The following is a 21,420-nucleotide window of genomic DNA, read 5'->3' on the forward strand; positions in this document are numbered from 1 at the left end:
CAGGGTGATGTGTCAGGCAGTACTCAGGTTGATGTGTCAGGCGATACTCGGGGTGATGTGTCAGGCAATACTTAGGGTTATGTGTCAGGCGGTCACGGTGATGTGTCAGGCGGTAATCAGGGTGATGTGTCAGGCGGTACTCAGGTTGATGTGTCAGGCGGTACTCAGGGTGATGTGTCAGGCAGTACTCAGGTTGATGTGTCAGGCGGTAACGGTGATGTGTCAGGTGGTAATCAGGGTGATGTGTCAGGCGGTACTCAGGTTGATGTGTCAGGCGGTACTCAGGGTGATGTGTCAGGCAGTACTCAGGTTGATGTGTCAGGCGGTACTCAGGGTGATGTGTCAGGCAGTACTCAGGGTGATTTTTTAGGCGGTATTTGGGGTGATGTGTCAGGCGGTTCTCGGGGTGATGTGTCAGGCGGTACTCAGGGTGATGTGTCAGGCAGTACTCAGGGTGATGTGTCAAGCAGTACTCAGGGTGATGTGTCAGGCCTTACTCAGGTTGATGTGTCAGGCGGTACTCAGGATGATGTGTCAGGGTAATGTGCCAGGAAATACTTAGGGTGATGTGTCAAGCGGTACTCAGGGTGATGTGTCAGGCAGTACTCAGGGTGATTACCGCCTGAAAGATCACCCTGAGTACTGCCACACACATTACCATGAGTAATCAGGTAATCAGGGTGATGTGTCAGGCGGTACTCAGGTTGATGTGTCAGGCTGTACTCAGGGTGATGTGTCAGGCAGTACTCAGGTTGATGTGTCAGGCGTCACTTAGGGTGATGTGTCAGGCAATACTTAGGGTTATGTGTCAGGCAGTACTCAGGGTGCTGTGTCAGGTGGTACTCAGGGTGATGTGTCAGGCAGTACTCAGGGTGGTGTGTCAGGCAATACTTAGGGTGATGTGTCAGGCGGTACTCAGGGTGATGTGTCAGACGGTACTCAGGGTGATGTGACAGGCGGTACTCAGGGTGGTGTGTCAGGCAATACTTAGGGTGATGTGTCAGGCAGTACTCAGATTGATGTGTCAGGTGGTACTCAGGGTGATGTGTCAGGCGGTACTCAGGGTGATGTGTCAGGCGGTACTCAAGGTGATGTGTCAGGCGGTACTCAGGTTGATGTGTCAGGCGGTACTCAGGGTGATGTGTCAGGCAGTACTCAGGTTGATGTGTCAGGCGGTACTCAGGGTGATGTGTCAGGCAGTACTCAGGGTGATTTTTTAGGCGGTATTTGGGGTGATGTGTCAGGCGGTTCTCGGGGTGATGTGTCAGGCGGTACTCAGGGTGATGTGTCAGGCAGTACTCAGGGTGATGTGTCAGGCAGTACTCAGGGTGATGTGTCAGGCGTTACTCAGGTTGATGTGTCAGGCGGTACTCAGGATGATGTGTCAGGGTAATGTGCCAGGAAATACTTAGGGTGATGTGTCAAGCGGTACTCAGGGTGATGTGTCAGGCAGTACTCAGGGTGATTACCGCCTGAAAGATCACCCTGAGTAATACTTAGGGTGATGTGTCAGGCAATACTTAGGGTTATGTGTCAGGCGGTACTCAGGGTGATGTGTCAAGCGATACTCAGGGTGATGTGTCAGGCAGTACTCAGGTTGATGTGTCAGGCGATACTCGGGGTGATGTGTCAGGCAATACTTAGGGTTATGTGTCAGGCGGTCACGGTGATGTGTCAGGCGGTAATCAGGGTGATGTGTCAGGCGGTACTCAGGTTGATGTGTCAGGCGGTACTCAGGGTGATGTGTCAGGCAGTACTCAGGTTGATGTGTCAGGCGGTACTCAGGGTGATGTGTCAGGCAGTACTCAGGGTGATTTTTTAGGCGGTATTTGGGGTGATGTGTCAGGCGGTTCTCGGGGTGATGTCTCAGGCGGTACTCAGGGTGATGTGTCAGGCAGTACTCAGGGTGATGTGTCAGGCAGTACTCAGGGTGATGTGTCAGGCGTTACTCAGGTTGATGTGTCAGGCGGTACTCAGGATGATGTGTCAGGGTAATGTGCCAGGAAATACTTAGGGTGATGTGTCAAGCGGTACTCAGGGTGATGTGTCAGGCAGTACTCAGGTTGATGTGTCAGGCGGTACTCAGGGTGATGTGTCAGGCAGTACTCAGGTTGATGTGTCAGGCGTTACTCAGGGTGATGTGTCAGGCAATACTTAGGGTTATGTGTCAGGCAGTACTCAGGGTGCTGTGTCAGGTGGTACTCAGGGTGATGTGTCAGGCAGTACTCAGGCTGGTGTGTCAGGCAATACTTAGGGTGATGTGTCAGGCGGTACTCAGGGTGATGTGTCAGACGGTACTCAGGGTGATGTGACAGGCGGTACTCAGGGTGGTGTGTCAGGCAATACTTAGGGTGATGTGTCAGGCGGTACTCAGGGTGATGTGTCAGGCAGTACTCAGGTTGATGTGTCAGGCGGTACTCAGGGTGATGTGTCAGGCAGTACTCAGGGTGATGTGTCAGGCAGTACTCAGGTTGATGTGTCAGGCGTTACTCAGGGTGATGTGTCAGGCAATACTTAGGGTTATGTGTCAGGCAGTACTCAGGGTGCTGTGTCAGGTGGTACTCAGGGTGATGTGTCAGGCAGTACTCAGGCTGGTGTGTCAGGCAATACTTAGGGTGATGTGTCAGGCGGTACTCAGGGTGATGTGTCAGACGGTACTCAGGGTGATGTGACAGGCGGTACTCAGGGTGGTGTGTCAGGCAATACTTAGGGTGATGTGTCAGGCGGTACTCAGGGTGATGTGTCAGGCGGTACTCAAGGTGATGTGTCAGGCGGTACTCAGGTTGATGTGTCAGGCGGTACTCAGGGTGATGTGTCAGGCAGTACTCAGGTTGATGTGTCAGGCGGTACTCAGGGTGATGTGTCAGGCAGTACTCAGGGTGATTTTTTAGGCGGTATTTGGGGTGATGTGTCAGGCGGTTCTCGGGGTGATGTGTCAGGCGGTACTCAGGGTGATGTGTCAGGCAGTACTCAGGGTGATGTGTCAGGCAGTACTCAGGGTGATGTGTCAGGCGTTACTCAGGTTGATGTGTCAGGCGGTACTCAGGATGATGTGTCAGGGTAATGTGCCAGGAAATACTTAGGGTGATGTGTCAAGCGGTACTCAGGGTGATGTGTCAGGCAGTACTCAGGGTGATTACCGCCTGAAAGATCACCCTGAGTAATACTTAGGGTGATGTGTCAGGCAGTACTCAGATTGATGTGTCAGGCGGTTCTCAGGGTGATGTGTCAGGCGGTACTCAGGGTGATGTGTCAGGCGGTACTCAAGGTGATGTGTCAGGCAATACTTAGGGTGATGTGTCAGGCGGTACTCAGGGTGATGTGTCAGGCGGTACTCAGGGAGATGTGTCAGGCAGTATTCAGGGTGATGTGTCAGGCAGTACTCAGGGTGACGTGTCAGGTATTACTCAGGGTGACGTGTCAGGCATTACTCAGGGGGATGTGTCAGGCGATACTCAGGGTGATGTGTCAGGCAGTACTCAGGTTTATGTGTTAGGCAATACTCAGGGTGATGTGTCAAGCGGTACTCAGGGTGATGTTTCAGGCAGTACTCAGGTTTATGTGTTAGGCAATACTCAGGGTGATGTGTCCGGCAGTACTCAGGGTGATGGGTCAGGGGGTACTCAGGGTAATGTGACAGGCGGTGCTCAGGGTGATGTGTCAGGCAATACTCAGGGTGATGTGTCAGGCGATACTCAAGGTGATGTGTCAGGCAGTATGTAGGGTCATGTGTTAGGCGGTGCTAAGTTAGAGTGCTTTATCAACCATCGCACAATCAGGGTGATAAGTCAGGCAGTGCTTGGTCAAGGTGATATGTTAGGCGGTGCTCATTCATAGCCATGTGTCTGCTGATCTTTCAGCCAGTTTGATGTGTCAGATGGATTTAGTTAGGGTGATGTGTCAGGGTGTTGCACAGTGCACAGTTAGATTGACATGCCAGGCAGGGGCAAGTAAGGCTACACTCACATCACTGTTTAGGGATACAGCAACCAGATCTGGGAGAATTTGAAAACTGGCTGCTGCTGTATTCCGGCTGGACCCTGTACCCCATTCATGTCAATGAGCTGGACAGAGTCAGCTAGTGACTCAGGTCAGCTCAATTTTGAACCATATCCCAAAATCGTGGTGGGAATGCACCCTTAGGCTGATCTGTCAGATGGTGTACAGTAAGGATGATGTGTCAGGTGGTGCTCAGTATGGGTAATGTTTCAGGTGATGCATGTTCATGGTGAGGTGCCAGGTAGTGCTCAGTGAGGGTGATGTGTCAACCACATCTTGCCTTTCATGGAGGTCCTAAATCTGCTACTTACTCTGTTTTTCCAGAGTGACCTATATGATTCCTGAACAGGGGGAAATTCTCATCTCCAGCAGCAGATGCATTTTGTATTGGAGCTGAAGGTCCCAGAGCGATCGCAGCCAGGAAGTGGGAACAGGAAACCCCTGACATGGTCCTGAGTAGACAATGGCTCCTTCTTAGACGCCCTGTACACCTGCATGTCTGCGGGCAAAGCTGTGGGCATACAGCACAGCGCGACGCCTCGCTAATCACATTAAAGCTATGTTATCCCAGCCCGTGTCATGGTGGTCATTATTTGTTTTTGCTGCAAATGGAAACAGATTTTCATTCAACACAGATGATCCTGCAACTATGGAGACAATGAGAAAAATGAAAGGTGATCTTCACAGATTTAACAGTTTTTCAGAAATAATGATCAGGGCCCCAAGTTTATTGATTATAGTAGAAAAAACGTCTGTGATGGTAACAATATAGGCTGAAGGTGCAAATATAAACTAAATTGTTATTGCCAGAAATTGTTCCTGTTACCAGTAACATGACCACATTAAAGGAAAACTGTCACCCACACTAAACCCAATACACTTAGTTATAGTGTGAGTGAGCAGGGGTCCAAAGAGGGATCACTTACTTAAAGGGGTACTCCGGTGGAAAACATTTTTTTTTTATTAACTGGTGCCAGAAAGTTAAACAGATTTGTAAATTACTTCTATTAAAAAATCTTAATCCTTCCAGTACTTTTTAGCAGCTGTATACTACAGAGGAAAAATTCTTTTCTTTTTGAATTTCTTTTCTGTCTGACCACAGTGCTCTCTGCTTACACCTCGGTCCATGTTAGAAACTGTCCAGAGCAGCACAGGTTTGCCCGACTGTGGGGACAGGGAGAGTGAGCCCTAATCTGACCCTAGAAACACTCTTCCTGCCTACTTGCCCATCCATCCTAAGCGATGGATCGACAACTTGGAGCCGATCCCTCGCTGCGCTACAGTGCAGTGGCGTAAAAACTAATATATACATAGTTGGTCACAGGCTAGAAACAGAAACTACTAGAAAACTACTAGACAACCAGCTAAACCAACAGGATATAGATATAGAACACTGTTCAAACTGTCAGCAAAGACTCCAGGAACCAACAGGAATAAAAACTCAATCCCCCAGAAAACCTCCAGAAAACAGAAACATATCTTGATACTAGAACTCAAACTCCCAGAGTCCACCATGGAGCAGAGTCCCATTAAAAGGTAACAGGGAAGTCTTGCTACAAAAACTCAGAAAACGGATACAAGAAAACTCACAGTGTGAACAGCGACATAGCAGAACGGACATACAATCCTCAAAACCTGACTAATGTAACACAGACTAAATCTACTAAACAAGACAAATTAACCATGGCTAAAATCTCAAATCATATCACAAGGTAAATACAAGGTAAATGCTCAAGCAGACATAGAAGTATAATGCACAGACATAATACCATGCAGGTTAGAGATTAGCCTGCCGGCACTGCTACGTTCCGAAATATCCCTTCCCGCCAGACCTGGTCTCCCTTAGGCTGGATCAGTGGTGCTCAATTTCACGAGAAGACAGTTCAAATAGTAGACATGCAAATGAAGAAATGGGAAATGGTACTCACCAGTCTCTTGTATCTTCTCTATTTTGGAACAAAAAGTGCAGGTTAAAAATTGGCATATTTACCTGGCAAGGTGTGGACGCGAGTGTGTGTGCTTACAGGTAACAATTGTTTCGCTCAGTTTGAGCTTCAACAGACCCTCCTGTTAAAGCTCAAACCGAGTGAAGCAATTGTTACCTGTAAGCGCGCACACTGACGTTTGCACCTTGCCAGGTGAATATGCCGATTTTTAACCTGCACTTTTTGTTCCAATAAAGAGAAGATACAAGAGACTGGTGAGTGCCAGTTCCCATTTCTTCAATTGCATGACAGACATAATAGCAGCATTATTGCATAAGCAGACAAAGTGTATTGCACTAACAGACAAAGTGTATTGCGCTAAATAACCAGCAGCTAGAATACAGACTGAGCTGGAGTTATACAGTCACACCCGCCTAGCACATAGGTGAAAGGTTTAACTCTTCCAATCCTGGAAAGGAAAGCACAGAAACAGATAATGCATGAAAAACAAGGTCTGAACAGGGCCTAAAATGGTAAAATGCAAAAACAAATAAACAGACATTACGTTTTCTATGGGGATTTTCTCCTGCTCTGGACAGTTCCTGACATGAACAGAGGTGTCAGCAGAGAGCACTGTGGACAGACAGTGGCTAGTACCCACAGTTGTAAATGGCAGGAGAGAACTTGACTTTCCACTGTTTATTGATAAATCCAGGTCCCTCCAGCAGTAACCAACGGCATGCTCTAGCCACTGCTGCTGGCAAAGCAGGATAGAGTGCACACGAGAGCGCTACATGAAAACACAGCCTGGCGCTTATCCCCCTTCCCAGCTACCTTACTAATGGGATGACCTATCTACCAACTGGAGGCACTTACCTGCCTACTGGGGTGATAGGGAATCTATGTACCTACTAGGAGGACCTACCTACTATTGTTATCTACCTACCAGGAAGACCTACCCTCTTGCCCTTTTGCTGTACCACTCTGGTGTCCAAATAACTGAGTGGGGCATTATTTTGAGTCTCTGTTGATAAAGAGGTGGAGAATAGGTGGGAATGGTGCTGAAAATGTACGGAGCCTAAATTTCTTGTGTGGAAAATTTCACAGAGAAAATTCTAAGATGAATGAAAGAAGGGACAAATGAACGAGTCCCAGCCCATCACTCACCTCCGTCCCCGGCCTCTGTCCCTCAGCTCCGATGCGTGTGCCCCCACCTCCTAGCGCGCGCCGGAGCTTTGAAATTTAAAGGGCCAGTGCGCCTGTAATTAGTGTTCACAGCTGCACTTTTCTTATAAGTTTTTGCTCCTCCCTAGTACCCCTGACGGATCTTTGTTTGCCTTGCGCCTAAGAGAAAGCAGTTCTTATTATTCCTTGCCGTGTACCAGACCTTTGTATTCCGTGACCCGACCGTTTTTGTAGCCGCCAGCCTGTTGAACTTCTGCTACCCTACTGACTGCGCTCCTGTGCCGCCTGCCCTGACCTCTAGCCTGCCCGACTACGTCCTGCCTATTCCTTTGGTACCAAGCTTCCCCTCAGCCGCCTGTGTGGTCGAGTTGTGCCAGGGGTAGCGACCTGGGTGTCGCCTGCCGCAGCAAGCCCAACCCACCTTTCGGCGGGCTCTGGTGAAAACCAGCGGCACCTTAGACTCCGCTCCCTGGCATGGCCCGTGTCATCTGCCACACAGGTCCAGCGGATCTACTACATCACCTGTTCCAGATTACCGTGGTATTACGGATCTACTACTCCCTGGGTACCTGCCATCTGCGGTGAGTCTAACAGTAACTGTACTGTAATTACTTTTATGGTTTGCAGAGCACCTGTGTAGAGCTGGAAACTACCACTATATCATCATGATATGTAATCACTTACATGGCATAATTATCCTGTGGAATGCTGCAGTCTACCACTATTTGATCAGTGTAGGTAATCACTTGCATAAGTATTCACCCACTTGGACTTATTGCCCATTTTGCTACTGTTGCAAACTGGAATTGAAGGGCAAAAAGAAGAATGTGAATCAGCTCACCCCAGGCCCACGATACGAGCACGGAGAGTGGTGTGGACTACACCCAAACGATCAGAAGCAAAAAGATGAAGGGCTCCAGCTCGATTTGCAGATCAGTATGCCGTCTTTATTTCTGGACGCTACATGGATCACAGGTAAGACAGGATGTGACGCGTTTTGGCCAGGTGCTGGCTTTACTAATACAATGAATTATCCCACGAAAATCGTATTTGTAGGCATGGGGAAGAACCCGGATAAACTCCAGGTGAACACACCTGTGTGGGAATCACGGGTTCCCGCATGGCTACTTACATCAGTAAAAAACACATGCAATAGTAAATAGCATTATTTTGCAATGTTTAAATAAACAGATGAAAAAACAAAACAACAGAAAAAATTGTGTACAATGGCTCAAAAGAAAGCGCACAAACAACAGTTGAAGTGATTAAAAACTATTGTACAAAAAATATATATATAATATATATATATATATATATATATATATATATATCAAAGAATATAAATATATCTCAAACAAATATATGTAGACAATTTTCTGTGTGTATATCTGCATGTTCCCTCATGGTTAATACAATAATATTCATTATACTAGAGTTATTTCTTGTAAAACCATTAAATATTTATATTAAGGGAACATGCACATTATACACACAAATGCGTCTTTTAGAACAGACTGACAGGCTGTAAACAGATTTATTTTGCACGATATAGCGTCAAATGTATGACAATATTAATAAATCTATTAATAAGATCGGTGGACATAATAAACCGTGAAAAATATGACCATAAAAGGTTACATTTAAATTTAAACAGCCACTATACCGAGCAAAAGAAGAGGGAACATATGACAACTGTCAGTCTGAACAGAGACCAAGATTGATACTATGCCCAATGATATAAAGTTGATATAAAATTGCCCAATGATATAAAATAAATATTCATAATTGTAGCAAAAAAATAGATATAAAAGCAGGGCAATTTGTAAACTTAAGGTGGGTATACACATAAAAGAAATTTAATTTATAGTGTACAAGAGATCGATGTTACTGATAATAAACGATATTAATAAAATTGTGTATGACTATATGGTTTCCATGTATGTAAACATGGAATATCGTTATATATCAAATTCGTAAGGAACAAGTATTGTCAATTATATAGAAATCAGGACGCAATAAGATTTTTAAGAATGAAAAATGACATCTTGTCTGATGGTAAGACCCTTTGGGGATCTGGTGTCCAATTTAAGGATCATTTAAGGATCCAAAAAATTTTGCGATCCATTAATTTTCGTTTGTGATTGCCTCCTCTTGGGGGGCAAGACACTATTTCTATCTCCTGTAATCGGATAGAGGAGATGTCTCCTCCGTGACTCTCAGCAATGTGTTTTGACACCGAGGAGACATTTCTGCTTTTAAAGAATGGAACATCGGACAAGTGCTTCCTAATTCGTGCTTTTAAAGAATTAGTGGTACAATCCACATACTGGACCAAACAGGAGTCACATGTAAATAAATAAATAACATATTTGATGTTACAATTAATGTACTGTTTTATTGAAAAAGACTCCTGGTTGGTGCAGGATTTGAAATGGGTCCCTGGGGATAAGACTTTACAACAGGTGCATATTCTATGGCCAAACTTGAAAAGTCCCTTATGTTCCAACCACACAGGATTTGAAGATGGTTTGTTATTGTATAAACTAGGTGATAATTTCTGTCCAAGTGTGGGGGCACGACGTGCCACACACCTATAGCCATTGGTTAGAATGGGAGCAAATGCAGGATCTGTTGTTATGATGGGCATATATTTTTTAATGATGTTGCATATAGATCCATATTGTTTGCTAAATTGGGTGGAAAACACTACGGCTTTTCCACCACTATTTCCATTAGACTTTTTGTTTTCATGAGTTTTTGTATCAGGATGGATCATGTTGGACCTGACTTTATTCGCTGCTATTTGGTGGGCTTTTTCAATATTCCATATAGGATAACCCCTTTTCATCAGACGTTTACTAATTTCCCTGGCCTCAATTTTGAAGTCAGTTAGATCAGAACAATTTCTTCTTGCGCGGATCATCTCACCCACAGGAATATTATGAATCACATGGGAGGGGTGACAAGATTTCACATGAAGAATGGAGCTAACTGATGTTTCTTTTCTATAGGTTTTGGTTATAATATGCTGGGTGTCCATATCACCCTGCAATTTCAAGTCCAGAAAAGAAATCTCAGTAGGGTAAAAATTCAATGTGAAAACAAGGCAAAGAAAATTGTGGTTAAGATACTGTCCAAAATCCTGTATGGCCGCCACATCGGACACCCAAATAAAGAGGGGGTCATCGATGTAGTGGCCATACCATACAATGGAAGAAATTAAGGGATTTTCCTGGATGAGGGGAGTTTCCCCCTCTCCCACCAACACATGTATATGTTGGCAAGAGAGGGGGAGAACTTCGCCCCCATCGAGGCTCCCGTGATCTGCAGGTAGTATTGGCCATTGAACATAAAAAAATTATGTGTAAGAAGGTATTCAACAGCCAAGGCCAAATACTCCCGCAGATCACTGGGATAGGAAGAAAAAAGTTTGAGAAACCAGGTAAGTGCAACCAATGCCAAATTGTGAGGGATAATAGAATATAGTGCTGTTAATATAGTGCTGTTACATCAGCCGTTATCCAACAGTATGACTCCTGCCACTTTAAATCATCAAAGACGACCAAAACATGCTGGGTGTCCTTAATGTTCCCCGGCATGTGTGAGATAAACGGTTGGAGCATATTGTCGACCCACTCACACAATCTTTAATTTAGTGATGAAATACCCGCAACGATAGGTCTCATTGGAGGTGGAAAGGTATTTTTGTGTATCTTGGACAAGGAGTGGAATATCGGCACAACAGGGTGTTCTACAATAAGATATTCGGCTACTTTATGTGTGAATATTCTACCCCTTGCCCCAAGCTGTACCAAGTCCTGGAGTTCTTTGCGAAAGGATGGTGTTGGATTCCCCGGCAGTGGTCTGTATGTAGTAGAATCTAATAGCATGGGCATGTTTAAATGACAATACAGGCCACTGTCGAGGAGAACAACACCACTGCCCTTATCAACCTGTCTTATGATTAAATCATCCCATCTTTCTAGTTGTATTAAAGCTTTTCTCTCCCTAGGGATCAAATTATGCTGTTTAGTATTTCCCTTAGCACTATTATTGGATAGTTACGTCAACTCGCTTTCCACCGCATCTTGGAAGATGTCCAATGCAGGGGTCCGCGATTTGACCAGATAGAAATCCGGGTTGGGGGTATTAAAAATTGGGATGTCATTCCCTACCTCCACATCCCACAATCACAAACGAAAATTTATGGATCGCAAGATATTTTGGATCCTTAAATTGGACACCAGATCCCCAAAGGGTCTTAACATCAGACAAGATGTCATTTTTCATTCTTAAAAATCTTATTGCGTCCTGATTTCTATATATTTGACAATACTTGTTCCTTATAAATTTGATATATAACGATATTCCATGTTTACATACATGGAAACCATATAGTCATACACAATTTTATTAATATTGTTTATTATTGTCACGGCTCGGCTGGCAGGAGGTGGATCCTCTGTGCCAGAGAGGGATTGGCGTGGACCGTGCTAGTGGACCGGTTCTAAGTTACTACTGGTATTCACCAGAGCCCGCCGCAAAGCGGGATGGTCTTGCAGCGGCGGTAGTAACCAGGTCGTATCCACTAGCAACGGCTCAACCTCTCTGACTGCTGAAGATAGGCGCGGTACAAGGGAGTAGACAAGAGCAAGGTCGGACGTAGCAGAAGGTCGGGGCAGGCAGCAAGGATCGTAGTCAGGGGCAACGGCAGGAGGTCTGGAACACAGGCTAGGAACACACAAGGGAACGCTTTCACTGGCACGATGGCAACAAGATCCGGCGAGGGAGTGCAGGGGAAGTGAGGTATACATAGGGAGTGCACAGGTGAACACACTAATTAGAACAACTGCGCCAATTAGTGGCGCAGTGGCCCTTTAAATCGCAGAGACCCGGCGCGCGCGCGCCCTAGGGAGCGGGGCCGCGCGCGCCGGGACAGGACCGACGGAGAGCGAGTCAGGTACGGGAGCCGGGGTGCGCATCGCGAGCGGGCGCCACCCGCATCGCGAATCGCATCCCGGCTGGAGGCGGTATCGCAGCGTACCCAGTCAGTGGATCTGACCGGGGCGCTGCAGTAGCGAGGATGTTGCGAGCGCTCCGGGGAGGAGCGGGGACCCGGAGCGCTCGGCGTAACAATTATCAGTAACATCGATCTCTTGTACACTATAAATTAAATTTCTTTTATCCACCTTAAGTTTACAAATTGCCCTGCATTTATATCTATTTTTTTGCTACAATTATGAATATTTATCTTATATCATTGGGCAATTTTATATCGACTTTATATCATTGGGCATAGTAGCAATCTTGGTCTCTGTTCAGACTGACATTTCTCATATGTTCCCTCTTCTTTTGCTCGGTATAGCGGCTGTTCAAATTTAAATTTAACCTTTTATGGTCATATTTTTCATGGTGTATTATGTCTACCGATCTTATTAATAGATTTATTAATATTGTTATACATTTGACGCTATATCGTGCAAAATAAATCTGTTTACAGCCTGTCAGTCTGTTCTAAAAGACGCATTTGTGTGTATAATGTGCATGTTCCCTTAATATAACTGTTTAATGGTTTTACAAGATATAACTCTAGTATAATGAATATTATTGTATTAACCATGAGGGAACATGCAGATATACACACAGAAAATTGTCTACATATATTTGTTTGAGATATATTTATATTCTTTGATATATTTATATATATATTTTTTTGTACAATAGTTTTTAATCCCTTCAACTGTTGTTTGTGCGCTTTCTTTTGCGCCATTGTGCACAATGTTTTGTTTTTTCATCTGTTTATTTAAACATTTTTCATCTGTTTATTTAAACATTGCAAAATAATGCTATTTACTATTGCATTTGTTTTTTACTGATGTAAGTAGCCATGCGGGAACCCGTGATTCCCACACAGGTGTGTTCACCTGGGGTTTATCCAGGTTCTTCCCCATGCCTACAAATACGATTTTCGTGGGATAATTCATTGCATTAGTAAAGCCAGCACCTGGCTGAAACGCGTCACATCCTGTCTTACCTGTGATCCATGTAGCGTCCAGAAATAAAGACGGCATACTGATCTGCAAATCGAGCTGGAGGCAAACTGGAATTGAAATATACTTAAAGCATACCTGTCAGATCCCACAGAAAAAACTAAAACTGTTATATGTTACTCAGCACCTCATCCTGATCATGTACATGTATTTTTTTTATGTCTCTATCACCCATATTTCACAAAATAAATAGCATATCACAGCTGCTCAATGACATTTCAATTGTCTCAAAGGGAGGGGGTGTGTCCTATTATTTGGCTGCACTGTGATGACTCCTCCCTCACTCTGCTGACTCACTGTTACTATGATTATTGGAGATTACCTGTACTCTACCACCAAAGACAATATGTTGAGTGTGTAACTTACATCTTCCCATGTCATTCATGTGTGTCATCCTTAGGAAGTCCTGTAATGCTGGGACTTGTAGTTTTGGAATAGTTGGAGGCGTTTGCATAACTCTTTTTTGCAGCAGTGTTTCCTTTAGCTGTGAGTCTAAAGCTTTTGCAAAACTACAACTCCCAGGAGGTATGGGACAGTTTTCTTTAATTAATAAAACGTAAAATGTTTGCTTCAATTACAGCTACAAGTCTTTTGGAGTATGTCCCTTCTAGCTTTGCACATCTAGAGATGGAAATGTTTGCATAATTTGTTTTAGAAAAAAAAGCTGAAGCTCAATTAGAATGGATGTAGACCGTCTGTGAACAGCTATTATCAAGTCTTGCCATAGATTGGGCCATTAGTTGACCAGTTACTCATAACAACCAATCATATTGCTTTTTTTTTTTTAATGTTAAAGAAGTAATCTGGTTAACTTTTCCTCTGCACAGGTTTTGATACATTTTGTATCGAGGCCAAAAAGTTCAGATTTGGTTTCATCTGAACAGAGCACCTTCTTCAACATGTTTTCTGTGTCTTTCACATGGCTTGTGGCAAAGCCCAAATAGAATAGCTTGTGGCTCACTTTAAACATTTGCCACTTCTCCATAAAAGCCATATTTGTGGCATAAACAATTAATAGTTGTCCTGTGGACAGATTCTTCCACCTCAGCTATTGATCTTTTCAGGATGGGCCTCTTGGTTGCTCCTCTGATTAAGTTTCTCAGCTTGTCATTCTTGGTGGATGTCTTAGTAGGTTTGCAATTGTACTAAATTATTTCCATTTTCTGATGAAGGATTTATAGTGCTTCATAAGCTGTTTAAAGCTTGGGATATTTTTATATAACCTAGCCCTGCTTTGTTTTTCTCCACAACATTATCCTTAACCTGTTTGGTGAGCTCCTTGGTCTTCATCTTGCTTCACAGAACAGGTCTATTTGTACTGAGATTAAATTGCAGTCCAGTGAACCATAGTTACTAAATATGTTACTGAGAGGTGTGACTTATAGCCTTTGGGTCCAGATGCAAAATCCACAGGAGGGCCCCATGTGCCAGTTATAACACTTTTCAGATTTTTATTTTTAAATAATTTTTAAATCCATGCAACATTCCCCCCCCCCCCCCCACTTCTAAATGACTGACTATTTTGTGTTTGTCCATTACCTAAAATCACAATGAAATAAATTTAAATCTGTGGTTATACCTTGACAAAATGTAGAAGTCCATCTGGGGTTATTACTTATACAAGTCACTTTATATGGTGTACAGAGCCTGTATAGTACTGATATCTACCACTATATGGTCAATGTTTATAATCACTTATATGGTCTACAGATCCTGGGTTAAGCTGGTATCTATAACAACAGTAAATGATCACTGTATAGATCTGGTATCTAACACTATATAGTCACTGTATGGGGGTAGAATTGGTCTGTGTATAATGGTATGTGTTGATAATATGTAGTCCTGGTAGAGTGAAATTATTTGTGCACTGTATAGTGGTAATATTGGCCTGCCCGGAGATCTGGGACACACGCTCTAGATCCCCAAGCAAATGTTGCTTTTAAAGGTTTACCCCGAAGAATTGAACGTAACCCCTATTCACAGGATTAGTCTACCTGTGTGGACAGGTGCAGTCCACCTGTGTGTGAATCCTAAAGACACACACACAGTTAAAGGGGAACTGAACTTATTCTCTATGCACAGAATAGGGGACAAGTGTCTGATTGCCGGAGGTTAGACTGCTGGGACTCTCGGCGATCTCCTGTATGCTTCTGACTACTTGCCTATCCTCAAATCGGTCTGGCCCCCAACCTTTCAGAGATGAGCGACAGTGATGGCCAGCTTAACCAATCACAAGCTGACAGGGGACTCCTTCTCAGCTAGTGATTGGCTGAGCGGGCCGTCACTCACGCTCATCTCAGAAGATGTCAGCTAGACCATACTGAGGATGGGGATCATGGTGTTCCCAGGATCAGACTTGTATCTCATATGCTGTGGATAGGCAGTAAGTTCAGTTCCCCAAAGTACCCCTTCAACTGTGTGTTTGTATTTATCCTCTTAAGGATTCAGCGTTTTTCAGTTTTTGCTTTTTCGTTTTTTTCTCCTTACTCCTTACTCTTCCTCCTTTTTCCTCCTTTTAAAAATCATAACCCTTTCAATTTTCCACCTAAAAATCCATATTATGGCTTATTTATGCGCCACCAATTCTACTTTGCAGTGACAGTCATTACACCCAAAAATCCACTGCGCAACGGGAAAAAAAATAATTGTGCGACAAAATGGAAGAAAAAACACCATTTTGTAATTTTGGGGGCTTCAGTTTCTACGCAGTGCATTTTGCTGTAAAAATGACACCTTCTCATTATTCTGTAGGTCCATAGGGTTAAAATGATACTTACATAGGTTTGATTTTGTCGTACTACATGCACGAAAAAAAATTTCTTTAAAAATGTCCTCCTCTGACCCCTATAACTTTTTTTCCACATATGGGGATGTATGACCAAAAATACGCTATTTTGGACGTTGATTTTTTTTTTTACGTGTATGCCATTGACCGTGCAGTTTAATTAATATATATATTTTTATAGTTTGGACATTTACGCACGCGACGATACCACATATGTTTATATTTATTTTTATTTACATCGGGGTTTTTTTAATGGGAAAAGGGGGGTGACAATACTATCACAGAATCTTGGATACAATTAGTGTCAAACCAAAATTTATTAATCCAAAAATTAAACACTAAAATTTGACTTTTATTATACCTAAATTAAAGCAAAAAGAAAATAGGGTCCACTCAGACCAACATGTATTAAAATCGAAGGTCCTGATATATATTCACATTGGCATGATGAAGGCCATATTTGATATATTATCAGAAAACCAGTTGCTCCCACCAATCAGGAGACTAACAGTTAATGGTCCGTTGTATGGTTACTAAAGGAAAGGATGGGGGTAGGGTGGGGTACGGGGGGGGGGAGGGCCTAGGGATGTATTGGCCTATGGATGGCGGCCACTACCTACTTGCCCTTTATACTAGGTCCCTACACTACTCCTGAGCCTAGACGGAGTAATCGCCCTAGAAAGGGCGGCCCCGTGCTGGAACCTACCTCTGATTGAACTAGCCTCGCCCTGTACTATAGACCACAAGGAGGCTCTCTGTCTCACTTGTACAGGCTGTCTATCTCTTTGGGTAGGAGAAGGATAGAAATGACCTGTTGTCACCACTGTCATGAGGGTACCACCTAAGATAGATCTTATTAGGAGGGAAATTACAACAATGGTGAGTTGTCACTACTGTCATAAAGGTATCACTTGTGCTGTAGATCCTACTGAGTAAATCTATATATGCGGTTATAATGCTGGTGGGGTCTTATACTGTCTCACCCAGCTAGTTAGTATCACACAGATATAGCATACATATAATGAGAAAGATCATAATTATATAGATAGACTGTGATAGATATCAAAGGCGACAGTAGGGTCATACACAGGCACATATTAATGAGACAGAGCAGTTGATGTAACCATATAACTTATCTGGACCAAAACGTGAAGAAATGGTAGTGGGGTGAAAACACAGCTGTGTCCCAACGCGTTTTTGCCCTAATCGTCAGGGGACAATAAAGGGCATTAGATGAAATTAGGACCAGGGTTGTCCACCATGATGGTCAGTAGGGGATAGGGATAAGATGACCAGTGTTCCCACTGGACCGACCTTTGATTGAGCGTGGAGGTGTTTACAGCATGAGGAGACCATATAGTGGCTGAATGACACAGCTTGGATGTGGCTGAAGCATGAAGAGACCATTTAGTGGCTGAATGACACAGCCTGGAGGTGTTGGCAGCATGAGGAGACAATAGGGCCTCACAATCCCTAAGATTAAAAGATTAATTTTGAAATTTAAATTGAAGATTTATGGTAGCTAGTGCTACCATAAACATTTTTAGGCCCAGGCCCAACAGCATCAGTAAACCATATATTGTCTGAATGACTAAATTTAAATTTAAGATTTTGAAATTGAAATTGAGGATTTTGAAATTGAAATTTTAACTCCCAAGTTTTAGTGTTCTGGGCCCTGGCGTGTGGATACAAAGGACCAAATTGAACAAGGAGTCAAACATCACATGGCGGCACAATGACAGAGCCTGGAGGTGGCATCAGTATGAGGAGACCATATAGTGGCTGAATGGCACAGTCTGGAGTTGGCTGAAGCATAAGGATTCCATATAGTGGCTGAATGGCACAGCCTGGAATTGGCTGAAGCATGGTGGCAGCAGCAACATGAGGGCCATGCCAATTGAGGGGTTGAGTCTGAGGAACCCACCGACTGTTGATTGGGGGTGTCGGATGTCACTTGGGAGGAAGTGGATGACCGAGTGAACCAATCAATCATGGCTGCTGGGTTGCTGGTCGAGACTCGACTGCTAGCTTACACTGGGAGCTCAGACCTCTCGCTGCGACTCCTGCTGCTATACACCCCTACTCTGCTGCGACCTCTGCCTGCGCCTGATAAATTTAGGCCTCTGCCTCTCCTCTGTGCACGTCCTGGCACTTCTCTGCCTGACATACTTATACCCCAGCTGAGTGCGTGTATGTTACACTTATAAGAGAAGGACAATGTGCTCCACTATGCTAAAAACTGTGTTAGACTACAGAAACAAGTGTGTAGCTTTGTCTGGCCTTTTTCCAGGAACTAGGCCCCAATTAGTTTAACAGGAAAATACAGCCTGGAGTTGGCTTAAGCATGAGGATACCATATAGTGGCTGAATGGCACATCCTGGAGTTGGTTGAAGCATGAGTAGAACATATAGTGGCTGAATGGCACAGCCTGTAGTTGGCTGAAACATGAGGAGAGGTGGCATCAGGAGTCCTGAAAGTGACCATAATGCAATTTCTGAAACTGGGGACCAGCACCTTAATTATGTTTTGCAGTGTCCATGGCAGCACAATGAGAAAGCCTGGAGGTGATAGCATCAGCATGAGAAGACTATAGAGCAGCACAATTAGAGAGCCTGGAGGTGGCAGCATCACCATGAGGAGACCATAGAGCAGCACAATTAGAGAGCCTGGAGGTGGTAGCATTAGCATGAGGAGACCATATGGCGGCACAATGACAGTGCCTGGAAGTAGTAGCATCAGCATGACGAGACCATAAAGCAGCACAATGAGAGAGCCTGGAGGTGGCAGCATCAGTATGAGGAGACCATATGGTGGCACAATAACAGAGCCTGGAGGTGGTAGCATCAGCATGAGGAGATCATATGGTGGCACAATGACAGAGCGTGGAGGTGGTAGCATCAGCATGAGGAGACCAAAGAGCAGCACAATGAGAGAGCCTGGAGGTGCCAGCATCAGCATGAGGAGACCATAGAGCAGCACAATTAGAGAGCCCAGAGGTGGCAACATCAGCATGAGGAGAGCATAAGGCAGCACAATGAGAGAGCCTGGAGGTGGCAGCATCAGCATGAGGAGACCATAGAGCAGCACAATTAAAGAGCCTCGAGGTGGCCTCACCATGTGGCGGCATAATGACAGAGCGTGGAGGCGGTAGCATCAGCATGAGGAGACCATAGAGCAGCACAATTAGAGAGCCCAGAGGTGGCAGCATCAGCATGAGGAGACCATAAGGCAGCACAATGACAGAGCCTGGAGGTGGTAGCATCAGCATGAGACCATATGGTGGCACAATGGCAGAACGTGCAGGTGGTAGCATTAGCATGAGGAGACCATAGAGCGGCAGAATGAGAGAGCCTGGAGTTGGCAACATCAGCAAGAGGAGACCATATGGCAGCACAATGACAGAGCCTGAAGGTTGTTTGATTTGGATGAGGAGACCATAGAGCAGCACAATGACAGAGTTTGGAGGTGGCAACCGCAGCATGAGGGCCATGCCAACTGAGGGTTGAGTCTGAGGAACCCACAGACTGTTGACTGGGGGTGTCGGATGTCACTTGGGATGAAGTGGATGACCAAGTGAACCAATGAATCAAGGTTGCTGGGTTGCTGGTCGCGACACGACTGCTAGCAGTAGCTGACACCGGGAGCTCAGACCTATTGGCTGTACTTTCACAGTATCTAGGCCCTTGACAGATTTACAGGTATAAAATATTACATAGTACACTACTTAGATGTAGGTATGTGGTATGCACTTATGAGGGCAGAAAAATGCGCTACAGTACACTTAAAACAGTATCTGAGTAAAAACACCAGCCGGTGAGTACTTTTGCCTGGACTTTCACTGTATCTATGCCCTTGACAGATTAACAGGTACAAAATAGTACATCACTTAGATGTAGGTATGTGGTATGCATTTATGAGTGCAGAAAAATGCGCTACAGTACGCTTAAAAAACTTATTTTTGCACAACACCAGCTGTACATAACAGTGCTGCAGCACACAGTCGCTGTGTACTATACTAAACATAAAATTGCACTCTTTCACAGACTATTTGGAATGGTATGTATTATATCGTAATGGGTATGTATTATAACGTCTACAGACTAGTATAACCAGCAGACCATTTGTGGTGGAACAAACAGGGCAGAAAAATGAGCTACAGTTCGCTTCACCTCTTAAGGACGCAGGGCGCACCTGTACGCCGTGCGTCCGGTCCCGGCATATAACGCGGTCCCCCGTATATAACTTGTGACCCCTCGTCATATCGAGTCGGTCCCGGTGGCTAATGATAGCCGGGACCCTGGGCTAATAGCGTGTGGAACCGATCTTTGTGCCGCGCGCTATTAACCCTTTAGACGCGGCGATCAAAGTTGATTGCCACGTCAAAAATGAAAGAAAAACTTCCTGGCAGCTCAGTCGGGCTGATCGGGACCACCGCGATAAAATCGCAATGTCCCGATCAGCTAGCACGCAAGCGGAGGTCCCCTCACCTGTCTCCGTTGCGTCTGATCGGCGAATCAGGCTTGAGCAATCGACCACCTATAACACTGATCAATGCAAAGCTATGGCTTTGCAGTGAACAATGTAAAAGATCAGTGTGTGCAGTGTTATAGCCCCCTATGGGAGCTATAACACTGCAAAAAAAAAAATTTAAGAATGAAGTTAACAAAGGTCATTTAACCCCTTCCCTAATAAAAGTTTGAATCACCCCCCTTTTCCCATAAAAAAAAACTGTGTAAAAAAAAAATAAAAACATATGTGGTATCACCGCGTGTGGAAATGTCCGAATTATAAAAATATATTGTTAATAAAACCACACAGTCAATGGCGTACGTGCAAAAAATTCCAAAGTCCAAAATAGCGTATTTTTGGTCACTTTTTATATCATGAAAAAATTCATAAAAAGCAATCAAAAAGTCCGATCAATACAAAAATGGTACCAATAAAAACTTCAGATCACGGCGCAAAAAATTAGCCCTCATACCGTCCCGTACGTGGAAAAAGAAAATAGTTATAGGGGTCAGAAGATAAGAATTGTTAACGTATACATTTTCCTGCATGTATTTAGGATTTTTTTCAGAAGTACGACAAAATCAAACCTATATAAGTAGGGTATCATTTTAACCGTATAGACCTACAGAATAAATATAAGGTGTAATTTGTAAGAAAAATGCACTGCGTAAAAAAAACGTAAGCCCCCAAAAGTTACAAAGGATTTTTTTCAGAAGTATGACAAAATCAAACCTATATAAGTAGGGTATCATTTTAACCGTATAGACCTACAGAATAAATATAAGGTGTAATTTGTACGAAAAATGCACTGCGTAAAAAAAACAGAAGCCCCCAAAAGTTACAAAATGGCATTTTTTCTTCAATTTTGTCGCACAATGAATTTTTTTTACGTTTCGCCGTGGATTTTTTGGTAAAATGACTAATGTCACTGCAAAGTAGAATTGGTGGTGCCAAAAAATAAGCCAT

Source organism: Hyla sarda, chromosome 6 (assembly GCF_029499605.1).
Source record: "Hyla sarda isolate aHylSar1 chromosome 6, aHylSar1.hap1, whole genome shotgun sequence".
In the NCBI taxonomy this organism is placed as follows: Eukaryota; Metazoa; Chordata; class Amphibia; order Anura; family Hylidae; genus Hyla; species Hyla sarda.